Genomic DNA, 14,135 nt, shown 5'->3' on the forward strand with positions numbered 1-14,135 from the left:
GCTTTAAATTCCCACTACAATATGCAATTATATATTCCAATTTTTCTCTCAGAGTTTTTCCTTGTTTCACAACCAACAGTGATGGGGACAACTGGTTTCCTCTTTTCTCGTTGACGTGGATTTGCAGAGATTTGGAAACGAATATGGTGTGTGTAAGCAGGGACCCAAGAGCTTCTTTTATAGACGTCTGTGGGAAGGGGTGTAACACTGCAACTCCTCATCACGTTGACCCAAACATCTCTTAAAGTTTACACCTTTTCACTTTATGGCTCTTCACTTAGCGCATTTTCACAAAAGCAACTAACTAACCAAATGATCTAGGCCGTCGATCTTGCAAAGGCCACATCCACCGTTGGGATTAATTCCTAACATGTTGTCTAAAACATTCTATCATAAAATCATATACAGCCACCAAGCTTGTAATTTTTCTTCAATTTTTAGTTCTAGGCAGTTTCCACTTAATTCCAAATCTGTTCAGCACTACTGTTTTTGGTGGCGAAAACCAACTGAAATTTCAATAATTCTTCCACGTATCCATCTATATGGTCCAAGACTTTTCATGACCGGGTTTAATTTTCTCACTTTTACGTTGAAGTTGCAATCAACGCGGCTATTTGTACCCCTGTTTTTAGATTAAAAAGCAGATGGGCCCTACCATATCATTTGGCTTCTTCGAATGCCTTATGGAACCTGTTTCTTATTGGGCAGCTTGCAGCAACGGAGTTTCCTTATGGAGCCCTGTTTATCCGAACCGTCGGGTGCGAGGCTCCGTTTCTATCTTTGGCGTAGTTTCCCATTTAAGTCAGATTGTTTAAAAGAGGGTGTGGTGCGAAAGATTAGTCAGGAGTTCAAGGTTGGATCGGTGCCAAATGTGGTGGTGTATATATTATAGATATATATATATATTCCGGGGGCCATGCCATTCGATGGTCCAAACCAAATTATCCCCACAGGATGTCCCAAAAAACATGGGTGAGCTGGGTGGGGCTGTACATAGAGGAGGATTTGTAATTCTTTGCTAGGGGCACCAATGGACCCAGACGGACCGATGGATAGTTCGAATCCGAAGCATAATAGACAGGATCTAGGCACATTAGAAGGGTCCATGGACATATTTTGTATCCTCTCTGTAAGATCCGAAAAATTTCGGATCGTGATCAAGACATGGCAAAAAAAACCGATGGATAGTCAAGATTCGAAGTCCTTTTACTAAGATGCCCTCAAAATATTTCTTATATTAAGTCTTAAAGAAAGGGTATTTTCATAAAAATGAACTAAATATTGCTTAGCTTACGACTTTCAACTTCCTTCCTTTTCTAGGCTTCTTTTTCTCTTCTTTTCCTCAGTCGCCTTTTCTTCCTGTAAGCTTGTCACTTACCCTCAACAAGGATTAGTTACTAGAAAGTTGTATCGTCATGCACCCTCGAACATTGGAGTTCTTTTAATAAATAATAAAATCCTGTTCTTCTTCACAATCATAGGTTGTTATTAGATATAATGACTAATTCTTTTCAAGAAGTTTTGGAGTTCATTTCAAATGAAGAAATCTGAGATTATTTGTTGTTTTGTAAGTAGGACCTAATAGGACACTCTAATGGACGGTCCGATTTGAAATGAATCGTGACCGGCACACAAGAAGTAGGATCCGAAGAACACTCTGAATCCGATCCGACCGATAAGGGATTTGAATGGATCGTGACTAAAACATAGGTAGATCCTATCCGAAGTGGATCTGTTGAGACCCCTATTCTTTGCCTTCGAAAAATTCATCGTGTGCGGAGTAAAACATATGATGGATACATTTGTGGGCCCAGGTACAATCGGGATAACGTGAATGGAAAATCACCAAGTATGCTGCCTAGAATAATCGATTCATACTATCACATATCGCGACGAAGCTTCCATGTATTTCCAATTTGTCGTTACCCTTCAATTATTATGGCTGGGAACCTTTCATGAAATTCCAAATCTATTCATCTGGAAGGCATTTTGGTAGGCAGAAATTTCAAGGATTCTTCCACGTACCCATCGAGATGGGTCCAAACCATTTCTTCACAAGGTTTAATTTTCTCATTCTCGCGTTGAAATTTCAGCCCTATTTGAATGGCACTATCATATCATTTGGCTTAAGTCTTTGAATGCTGTTGCTTATCGACTAATTTTCAATTATAATACTTGGAGGAGAAAGTTCATAGAACCTACTCAAGTTTTTTCATCCAATGCTTCTGGGTTTGATTTGTTGGAAGCCATCTATATAAACATATCGAACCTACTCAAGCTTTGCATAAAAAACATCTGGGTTTGATTTGTTCCAAGCCATCTATATAAATCCTACTCAAGTTTTACATTCCAAACATCTGGGTTTGATTAGTTGCAAGCCCACATATATAAATCCACCAACAATTCAGAAACGAAAAGAGTTGAAATTATGGGTCGTAATTTCTCCTGCCTCTCAGTTTTTATGCCTCATCCAATGAAAGTAGCAGATGTACCTTGGCACTACGACATGGAGAAGATGGAGAAGAACGATTTGAAGAGGGACAAGAATATATCAGATGTTTCCTCGCACTCTAAAATAGAGAAGATCGAGACCGTTGAGAAAAAGGAGAAGAACCTGAAGAGTGCTGCCATAGTCATGCCTCACTTTCCTTCATATTCACGTCCTTCTCTTCTCTAACTTGGCATCATTTGTAGACTGGAGAAGTGATTGTTTTACTAGTTATTTTTCACTTTTGATCGAATTCTTTCATGCTTTAATATGTAGTTTCCACATTCATTTATTCTTTTAATAACTCCATTCCATTTTGTAACATGACTTCATTCGTGCATCAGGATTTCTTATGACCAATTTAATATAGTTCTTCTCTTAATATACACTTGAAAAGACAAAGGAGAGCTAAGGGTTTCTATGGACAACCCATCTCACATATTAAATGTCTCCAATATTTATCTTTCATGCCAAAATAAAATTCGAGGAAATGTCTAATGGGCAGCCACATCTTCCTCCGGGCAATCATTTCCTGGAGTTGTGGGGAGAAGACTATTTAGAGCACTTATTTGGATGAGACTCTTTGTCAAATAGGATGCTTAAAATCATGGCAGATTGATTTCATTAATGTTAGCGCCGTATATCGAATTCGACCCAATTTTCACTCGTTCTTGTTGAATTTTGGGTTTGAGTTTTGTCTATAAGTGGATTTATATCGATGGCTTGCCAATTATAACCATACCCAGATGCTTTGGTTTGTAGAATTGATAATCTTTTAGCAAACGACAAGACATATCAGGAAGGAAGAAATTCCAAATTTGATATGATGGGAACCATCTATTTTGTTTGCTTAGAACGGTAGAATTTAAGAACAAAAATACGTTAACAGAAGAAGCTTTTCTTGGAAGAAGACTACAAATTCTTAAGTTTTTATTTCTTCATTCATATATCTCAAGATTCTCAACAAATAGCTCAATCATCCTTTATATAAATAAATTACTCCGTCAAACCTTGATTGGTAAATCAGGAAATTTGTGACGGCAGTGTAGCCAATTCACTATAAACTTTGGATTTTTAGGTATAAATATACTTATTAAGCTGTAATTCACGTCTAATCTCTACAAAGGAAACCCTAGAGGGAGAAAGGGCCAGAGAAAACCTTTTGGAAGGAGAAGCTTTGGGCAGGATCAATTGATGATATGAAAAGTCCTTCAGGATATGTATTATTTCTTGGATCAGGTGCCTTCTCACGGTCGTCAAAGAAACAAAGCATTGTTGCTCAGTCATCAGAATACGTGGCAGCATCAAGCACAACAAGCCAAGTGATTTGGTTCAGGCGAATACTTGAAGATTTTGGCCACCAACAAGAAAAAGCAACCACTATCTTCTGCGACAACAATCCTGCCATCGCAATTGCGAAAAATACAGTATTTCATAAACGGACAAAGCACATTTCTATAAAGCATCCTTTTATTCGTGAAGTTGTGGCAAACGGGGAGATCAAATTGAATGTTGTTAGACTTGGAAATTATGGTTTTCATATAAGTGTGACATGAGAAGTGAAATTATGGTTTTCAATGAAGTGTGCCAAGAGAAGTGTGTATGTAAAGTCTATATAAACAGTTGTATCCCTTCATTTGAGGATTAAGTGAAAAAGAAAAGAGTCTGAAAATTTCAAAAATTTCAGTGTCTCTCTTTCTCCTTCCTCGAGCTCTGCACTTGCAACTCATCATTCTTTAACAAATAGGATAAAAGAAAATTTTCTACCGGAGTTGAGATTAAATGACACAAAATTGTATGAAATTATTAATAAAAAAAAAATGAACCCAAGAACTACATAGTACAGCTCGATGGACTTCAAATAAAAGAGAAAATAAGTAAATAACTGGTAAACAGATCGCCACCAATATCTAAACTCTCTCTCTCTCTCTCTCTCTCTCTCTCTCTCTCTCTCTCTCTCTCTCTCATCCAAATTAGTATATTTAGTATATACACCTTTGAACAACGAGGAATGCTGATGCCAAATTAGCGAAGAGAGGGACTAGAATATGACGGAAAGTGTGGCACAACTATGGCAGCACTTTGGATGCTCTTCTTCTCCTTATTCTCGACCCTCTCCATCGTTGCTAAATTGGAGTGATCTGAAACCTCATCTACTCTCATGTCTCCATTCTTCTCATTCTTCTCCTTCTCTACTTCAGAGTGTGAGTGAACATCAGCTACTTTCTTTAGATAAACCATAAAAACTGAGAAACAGGAGGAACTACGACTCATTTTCCACTCTTTTGCTCTTCAGTTGTGGGTTTCAATCTGGTCGTAGGTGGATTTATATAGTTGCTTGCCCAGATGTTTAGTTAGAAACTATAAAACTTGAGTAGGTTAGACATACTTGCTGCCCAAGTATTAGAGTTGAAAATTAGTCAACAAACAACAGCATACATAGAAGGCAAATGAAATGATGGAGCCCACTTCTTCTTTTTTATCTTAAAACAAGGTTAATAATAGCCGCGTAGAGTGCAATGTGCATTTGAGACAGAGAAAATTGAGCCATGTAAAGAAAGGGGAAAAGGAAATGACCTATCTCCATGACTCTATGGCTACTTGGAACAATCCATGAAATTTCTGGGGTTGAAAAAGGCATAGAGATGAGAATATTTTTCGCGTTACATGGAAGGTTCGTAACATTCATAATTAAAGGGAAGAATGTACAGGCACACATGAGGCAATATAATTAATTGGGCAAGTATAGAGACGCGTCTGCTTTAAATTCCCACAAACATTTGGGTCTGTTCATGTAATGATTCTTAATGAAACGTTACAGATGCATCATCAAAGGTTTTCCCCACTATCAAAGTATGATCCCAAAATTTTTTTGACACTGGCAAGCTTAATATACATGATAATCATCAGAGGAATTGTCTACTTCCCTCATCTAAAGTAGTAAAATAGACCCTTTATACAGAACAGCCAAAATATAACCTTTTCAGTTACATTGATAACATCAATAAAAACAAATGTTACAAAACAGAATCAAGATAATTCATCCCGCAAAGATCTTCATTATTCTCTTTTCATACACCATCTACAACGAATTGCACATGGAGAACCCTTTCAATCCCCACTTCTCCATTTATTCAGATAAGGCACGAAAAGATTATCAAATCTCCAACAAAAATTTGAGATTCTTCAAGCAATTTGTGGGCAGCTGTACATCTCATACCAGTTGAAGATAAACACATGTTGAAGCACTTTAGTAATTTACAAACACAAACTGCGCATGGGCGTTGCTGTTGGCGAGCCATCGGGTGTGTGGAGACTCAGTTGGGAGATGTCTAGCCAAGCATCACCATATGTTGCATTCAGTTTATTAATTGTAATTCCATTAGTTTTGCTAGGAAAGACTGAATGATTGTTAAGACGATGAAAACCCATCTCCATTGTATAAGTTGGAGGAGGAGAAAGAAAGCAACTTCTGTGAGAAGGTCTCAATTGTCGTAATGGACTTGAACAGGGAGATACTGGCAAAGACATGTTCATCCTCAAGCTGGCATGATCACTGTGAAAAGAAATTATAAGCATAAGGTCATTTCCATTCAAAGTCCCATGTAAAAGATTAAAATGTACGAAACAAGTGGAGGACAATGATTGTTGGCAGTGACAATACCTCGAACTCTTATACGCCATTGGAAAGCCAACAATATCTCTGATCTCGTAATCTCCATCACGTGAAGAAATATTCATTCTGTTGGTTTGAAACTCTACCGTGTGCTGCTTAAAATGTACCAAAATGAAAAAGGTTAGTTGCTAGAGAGAGAACTAAAAAGGTTTAGTAATTTGATAAGTTTATTATGATCAAAACACAGCATGAATTCTGGAAAAAATGATCAATGTTCTTTCAATAAAATCTTAAGTAAAATTATGCAAAAATAAAAATGAGATGCCAGGGGAACCAAAAATACTCAGCTAACAATGATCCATATCAAGATGAGGATGTTTTGGCATGTGCATTATTAAATAACCTTGTTAGAAAGGGCAATTTAGCCATTAATTAATCTACCCCTTTTCTCCTTTTCTGCCTATCTCTACACAAATTTATTCTTTCCAAAATTTGTATAGCTTGAGTAGCTTATAAACATGAAAGGCCTTTTGGCCCTAAAAACCATTGAATTATGAATAAAACTTGATGTTTTCATAATTGCTTAGGTGTGATGCTCTTGCTAGAGTGTGATGCTATAAATCCTATGGTGCAACTCCAGATCAGTTTTCTCTCCCTCGCTTCCTATATTCTTTCATTTCCTCTCTTCATCTCTCTTTCTCTCTATTCTCCAGATGTCTTTTCCCTTCACTTTTCTAACCTTACATTCCATCAACAATTTTTCACTATTACAGCCTCCCACCAATTCTATCGACAAATTTCAAGAGCCATACTTTTTACCATAGCCTTCTCAGCCATAGCCTTATCCAGCCCTAGCAGCCGCAACATCATCGAATTCCCTCTCTAATATGCTCCAAACCCTTTCCTTAAGTCCAAACCCTTTTCTTTGCATTCTTGAAATATTATCGGACTATGAACCGTTCTAGAACCCTTGCATAACCCTGTTGCAGGCTTAATAACAGACACTGATACATATTTTTTTTTCCAGACTTGTTTTGAGTTTCTAAACTTTTTACCTATCTGATAAAACTATCATGAAGCGTGTAAAATTTCCTGCACCAGATTTCTAACCAGAACTGATCCAACCCTGCTCCAAACCTGTTACAGATTTGAACAGTTCCAAACCCTTCACTCAAACAAACCCTTTCTGAACCAAAGTACCTCTGAACACCTGCTAGTACCATATTATCCAGACAGAGCATCAAGAGTCTAATTCCTTGCGTTGCACAAACTGTGAAACATCAAACATGTCCTATATTCCTGCTCCTAAACCATTTAATCAGTCCTATATACAAACTGTGCAGTAACAGTTCTATTACTTGGGCTGCACAACCTGTGAAGCATCAAACATGTCCTATATTCCTGCTCCTAAACCATTTAATCAGTCCTATACCTATCCTGAACCTAACCCATAACCTTTACTGTCTACTGTCACCGTTCTAAGTTCTAACCACCCAAAACCCATTACTGTTCTTTTATATCTGTCAACACTCACTTTAGACTGTAACAATCCACTTTTAAAACCTGTGACAGATACTATAGTCTATAACGTATCCCATAACCTATTTTACAAAGATCTGAGCCTAAAACCTAGAAGAAATGGTTTCTCTTGGGCGGCTGACATCATGCGGCTATTCTGAAGGTGGTGGGGAAGGCTCGACACAACATGGAGTTGATAGTGTTGTGTAATATCATGGCGGTCTTGACGGACCTGACGTGCTCCACCGGGTCGGTGGTTACGTCATAAGAATCAAGGGAGGGAGAGGGCAGGGGGAGCCGGAAGCTCTTGGGAATCGTTTCCTTCAAAATCTCCTAGGTTAAAGGATGCTCCCCATCATCTTTCACTTCTTCGAGTGGTCTCCTTCCCCCCAGCGCTTCGCCGATCATTTCTTGTATTTCATGGCGAAGGTTGTAGATCATAGGGGGCTGTTCCCTGGGCCAACCTGGCCATTGGGTTGCTATTGGTTAGGAGGCTCCGGTTTCAATCCTACGAGGTTGATCCTCCTTATATTGCCGGATTGTACGTGGAGGTTGAGGGACTCCTTTGGGCTCTTTCGACATGGTGTCTCAAGTACTTCCATCTCCGGCCGAGCAAGCAGCACGGCCTCTTGATACGCCGGGGGTGCGGCCCCAGCCCCCTGATCTACGCATCTTCGGAAAAAGCTGGCCAGGTTAGCTACCAGGCTAACAAAATGACTGTATTCACTTGTAGGGGAGGCGGGTGATGGCTGCGTCACGGAGTGCACAGCCATCCGTAGTGGAGAGGTTCGCGTGCCGGGTTCGCCACCGAGGGTAGCTCCTAGTGAGTATTCGGAGCCGTAATTGTGTTCTGTGCGGCTGTTGCACTTTGAGTACTCCTTGTGGCCATGGAGCCGTGGTTCTTGTCTTTGGCTTAGCTCCCTTTGGGTGAGGACTCTAATGGGCCCACAGTAGGTGCCAATCTGTTGCGGCCCAAATCCGGCTGAGTGCATGAATGGGTCCAAAAGGTCTGGAGATGATCCAAAAGAGGACCTGAAATCACAAGCAAAGGGTTGAGGCCACCTGGAGTCTGGGAACTCCGGTGGAACCCTTCGACACTCAAGTCAGCTCTGGAGGTAATAGATGGAACTAAGGTCAAAATAATGGCTTGTGTGTAGCTTGGCCTTTTCCTCCTCCCTCTACTGAGTGTGAGTTTCCCTTTTTATAGGTGGAGTTCCCTTGGATTGTGGGGATGCCATGCGATCTCGGCGAAGGCTGGCATTGATGCCTTTGGGGGTATCGCCGGTCTGCTCAGCTTTTTCAGAGCAATTATGACCAGGGACAGGACATTTCAAGAGGATGCCATGATTGGCACTCGTACTGCTTCTTCCCTAGGTTTTCCAGTGGTTCCTTATTGGCTGGTGAGGAGGCGCGTGACTTCTGATGGTATCGTGTAGGACAAAAATGTTGTGCTGGCTTAGGAGGATCATCATAGCTGGAGGGTGACGTGTCTCGCCATGTGGCCTCAAGTCTCTCATGGGTCCAGGGAACACGTGGCATTGTGTGGCTGATGCTCGATTTTATCCTCAACAGTTACCTTTCTTTGATTATGACATCGAAAATCTCTTTTAGTGGGTCGTGACAACGCACATGTAGTTTACTGTTCCATCTGTTTGTTGTGTAAGGATCTCTTATTTCTTTTGTCTTTTTTTAATGGTAAGGATCTCTTATTTCTTGGTGGGATGCTTTTAGAATAAGAGTATATCTGTGAATGGATTGAACTGATTTTTTATGGAAATTGGTATGATCATTCTTGTTTGAATCACATTTCTTTTTGCTGAAATTTACAGCATGAAATTGATACCAGGTTAAATTAATTCCCACACTAAAGCATATTATTCAGCATCTCAGAGTTAAAAGTCGCATCAGAGCACAACAGTCCAGCGAAGTTCTGTTACATTACTTTAGTATTTAATATATTCTTTATGCATCTAAACGTTTCTACTAATTATCAAGAGATCAAAGTGGTCACTGGGTTTGAACTTCGAACCATAGTTGAAATGACTAAAACAAATGATATCAGAATTTTCATCTTTTGCTCCAGAGTCATTGAATAGATCAGATTGTTTTTAAATCAAGGAAGATGATCGTTTTGTAATTTAGAGACCTGTTAGAAGGATAGCTTAAAAAGAAATCATTGCAAAAAGAACAGTAAATATGAGCAGCTCCAAAACAACACCAGCATATATGGCTTCCATCAGTGAGCCTAGAAGTACTTTGGGAGGATTAATTAAAAGTGGGTCCATATAATTCACAATGCAACACAGAGATACGAGTGGCTTCAAAATTATTACCGGGATATGGATCTCATCAGAAGAAAACTGCATTATGTCTTTATTGATATTGATCCTTGAACTTTTGGTGTAGCTTGATCTAGAACAAAAGGGTGTTCCAGAAGTTGTGCGGCAGTGGGACGTGCAGATGGGTCACATTGCAGATGGGTCACGTTGCAGACAAAGCTTCAAAAATCTTTTCCAACATCCAAAATATAATCTGGAATTTGTGGAATTTCTTTGCTGTATCCAATTTTAAATATTGCAGCTACCTGTTAATTCAAACAAAATATGTTTCAGGTGGATGTCGCAGAGAAAAGGAATACTAGGATTTATAATCACTTCTAAAATAAATTACAAGTATATGATTCTTGAACCTAATCTTGAAACACACACAAATAACGTCAAATTAATCTGAAAGTTCTTGGATACAGGACAATATTCAAATCCAATGCCAAAGATCTTAGTTCTTGAATGAAAAATAAAAAAGGTATAGGAGCACAGTAGGAATCTAGTAATACTCCAAAAATTTACATCTAATATGACTGGGATATGTTAGCCTCTCTTGTGGACTATGAGCAACACCAAATTCACCATCGACCCTACTGAAAGCTAAAGCCCTGTTCGTTTGAGATTGTGACAACCGATTGTGAGCCCCAAACCTATTATTGGGCTCAAAATTGCATTTAAATTTGAGTCCAATAATAGGTTTAGGCCTGACAATCAGTTGTCATAATCTGAAACGAACAGGGCCTAAGTAATTTTCTGGGACAGGACATCTCTTCATATACACAACCAGCATCAGACCTTGGCTCCATACATGAATTGGGGTGGCCTATCTTGGATCGATCAAGGGATCCAGGCGTAGCAGAATGCCTCAGATTTGGATTCAATATAGAACAAAAGTTTTCTTCCCTTGACCGAAATCTAGGACGCCTAGTTACTAGATTTTCCATGGTGATCAAAATTAAATTCAGGAGATTAAGAAAACGAAGCAAGTTGGTTACCCGAATAGCAACCTCTGATTGATCTACTCCTCACTTGGCTTCGATTTTTCTCAAGAGATGAACACATCGGAAGTCGAAATGATGGCCCCTCTTTTATTGTTTGGACTATGGAGGAATCTTGAAGATCTCTTTCTTCAATGGTTTGGACAAAGGTCGCAATCCTGCAAGGGTGAGATAACTCTAAAAACCTATCCTCAGTTCGGATGGCAGGCTGCAACTCATATTCATGAAGCCGGAATCTTTAATAACCCAAACAACGGTGAATTCGTTTCCGGGACTATAGATCAGCCTAAATATGAAAATTAATTAATAGTAGTGAAATTTTTGATCAATTACAGAGAAGAGAAAATGAAGAGTTAGGAAATGTAGCATGGTTAGAAAGTTGATATGTACCATATATAATATATGGTAGGCTGGAAATTGAGAAAAATAACAAGGACTCTCAAGCATAGTTATAAAACTCCCCACATCATTTTCAACTCGCTCGAGTCAACCCCCTTTTACCTTGCCCAAGTTTTTTGTCCGAGTCTGCATTCTGCCCCACAATATCAATCAAAACTCCTTTGACTCCCCCAAGTTATGGCCCCATCAACCGAACACTTAGACGGATCGAGTACTTGATTGCGCCATGCCGAGTTGACTATGATTTGCTTTGACCACATTTTGGCCTGCATCCATGTTTTGAAACAATGCTCTCAAGTACTGATGCAATAGGCTGGATTAGCACATGTTGCAATTGTTGTGCAGTCTAGCAAGACAGAGTTGTCTATTGTACCTTATGAAATACTAGATCTATTATCCAAAATCCACAGCCACCATCATCAACATTATTAGCTTCCCTCTAGTAAGTAATGTGTTTTTTATTCTCCACGGTCGAGAAATGACCCTTGAAAAAATCTATGCACTCTAGCACAGTGGGATCATCTAGATACACCTTATACAATACAAATTGAACTATCCATAATCTTCACACAACATCATTGACTACGAAATTTGCTCTAACATCTCTTGTATTTTCCTTGTCTGTGGATGTGAAGTGTCTCCTTGGTAGAATCTGTGAACTTTACCCTTCACAGTAATCCAACTACACCCAGGAGTCTTAACTAAACCCAGTTCTTTCATCCTCAATCTGATCCTTGAAACACCATCCAGTCTACCAACAGCGTCATAGATACTACACAATGCAATATAGTTGCTAGAATTTCCCCTCTCAAGTTCAAAAAGCCGGTAGGCAGAAATTTCTCCATGCTCCACATTCTTGTGCATCATAGAAGCACCAAGCAAGGCCCCCCAAACACTCGCTGGCGGCTCCAGTGGCATCTTCTTTATCAAATCTAACGCTTCCCCAAGACGTCCAGATCGGCCTAAGAGATCCACCATACAAGCATAGTGCTCTACACTAGGTTCAACTCCATAATCAGAACACATTGAATACAAAATCATCTGACCCTGATCAATAAGACCCGAGTGGCTACAACTAGCCAAAACCGCAGTGAACGTAATACAATTAGGCACAAATCCCTGAGCTTTCATTTTTTCGAAAATAATCAAAGACTCTTCCCCCTTCCCATGAATCCCATAGCAAGATATCAATGACGTCCAAGTAACCAAATTCCAATCATGCATGTTTGTGAACACTCTACACGAACCATCCAGACACCCGCATTTTGAATACATATGAATCAAAGAATTCCCAATGGCTACATCAAAATTAAATTCTAGACTTTTTACTACTTGACCATGAATCTCTTTCCCTTTCATCAAGTCCCCTTCTCTCCCACAAGCATTCAGAATGCTTGGAATCGTCATCCAATCCATCTTTACTCCCTCCCACTGCATTTTTCTAAAAATATCCAATGCTTCTACCGTAAACCGAGCTCTTCCAAACGCTGAAATAATTGAATTCCAAACAACAATATCTCTCTGTGACATATCTACAAACAATTTATATGCATCAAATAAACTCCTACATTTTGCATACATATCTAAAATTGAACTCCTTATAATAACATGGTCTTCAAACCCATATCTAATTGCCCAATTATGAAGCATCTTTCCTAGACAAAAATCTCCAACACCCCCGCATGCCTTGAAAAGGGCCGGGAAGGTGAAGTGATCGGGCCGAAGACCCACATTAAGAAACCAATTAAAAATGCTAAAAGCCTCATTGTAGAGAGAATTATGAACATAAGAAGAGATTATAATGTTCCAAGAATGCATATTATTTGTTGGCATTTCATCAAACATTCGGCCAGCGTCCTCGAGATGGTCGCAATTTCTGTACATTAATAAGAGATCGGTCTGAAGGGTGACGTGGGGAAGGTAGCCATGGATGAGGATTTGGGCGTGGGTCTGCTTTCCTTGTTGAACTGTGGAGCAGTTTCTAAGAAGAGAAGACATGGTAATAACATGTCGTTGGGACATATTCTAGTTTTCAAATTCAAAGCCAACAGTCGGAAAAAATCTTCTAAGGTAGGGGTGTCAATGGATCTTGACGGTCTGATGGATACTCCGAATCCCAGCTTTAATGTACGGGATATGGGCATACTAGAATTATCCATGCACGTGTTTTGGATTAGGGCTGGCAATTTCAAGAAAGCGGGGATCCGCCCCGCCCCGCTTGGTAGGGGATTCCCCGATTTGAGCGGGGAAGGAGAAGGAGAAGGAGATTTAAAAAATTCCCCGGTGCAGAGAAGGGGATGGAGTTGGCCCCGCCCCGCCCTCATTAATGCAATTTTTTTCTTGTATTTTTTTAAGTGTTTTTTTTTGGGGGGAAAACTACTAGGATCGAAACATATCTACAAGATTTCCCCCAAAATTTTCATAATTTCCATTAGTACAGTTTTGTCTCTGAAATAGCTTTTTATGTTTTCTTTACCCATAATTCATTGGGCATTGTCCCTCATTATATTAGTATATTACCCTTAGAAATCCCTAAAATCTCTCTCCCCCAATTAAAGGTAATATCTCTCTTATGAGTGATGAGATTTTATATGGTGTGCGCTCGTATAGTCCATTATTTATCAAAAAAGTAATGTATGGGGGTACGCCATAGGATGATCCAAAGCATCCATTTGATAGGCTACAATTTAAAAGTACTTTATAGGCCACACCATAGATCATCCAAACTGTCCATTTGATGGGCCACAACGTAAATAGATTGCGGCCCAAAAATCATTTCCATAGGATGATTG

General features: G+C 39.4%; 1 pseudogene across 1 annotated transcript; it reads right to left on the reverse strand.

Moving 5' to 3' along the window:
- Positions 1-5,726: 5,726 nt before the first annotated feature.
- Positions 5,727-13,528, reverse strand: LOC143848124 (pentatricopeptide repeat-containing protein At3g57430, chloroplastic pseudogene; annotated as a pseudogene). Its single transcript, XR_013235323.1, has 5 exons — positions 11,335-13,528; positions 10,942-11,230; positions 9,956-10,206; positions 6,153-6,256; positions 5,727-6,044 (listed from the first exon to the last, which is right to left on the reverse strand). The product of XR_013235323.1 is annotated as a pentatricopeptide repeat-containing protein At3g57430, chloroplastic pseudogene (transcript).
- Positions 13,529-14,135: the final 607 nt, after the last annotated feature.

Source organism: Tasmannia lanceolata, unplaced genomic scaffold, assembly GCF_043159265.1.
Source record: "Tasmannia lanceolata isolate RefF3 unplaced genomic scaffold, GAP_Taslan_0.1 ptg000016l, whole genome shotgun sequence".
Classification (NCBI taxonomy): Eukaryota; Viridiplantae; Streptophyta; class Magnoliopsida; order Canellales; family Winteraceae; genus Tasmannia; species Tasmannia lanceolata.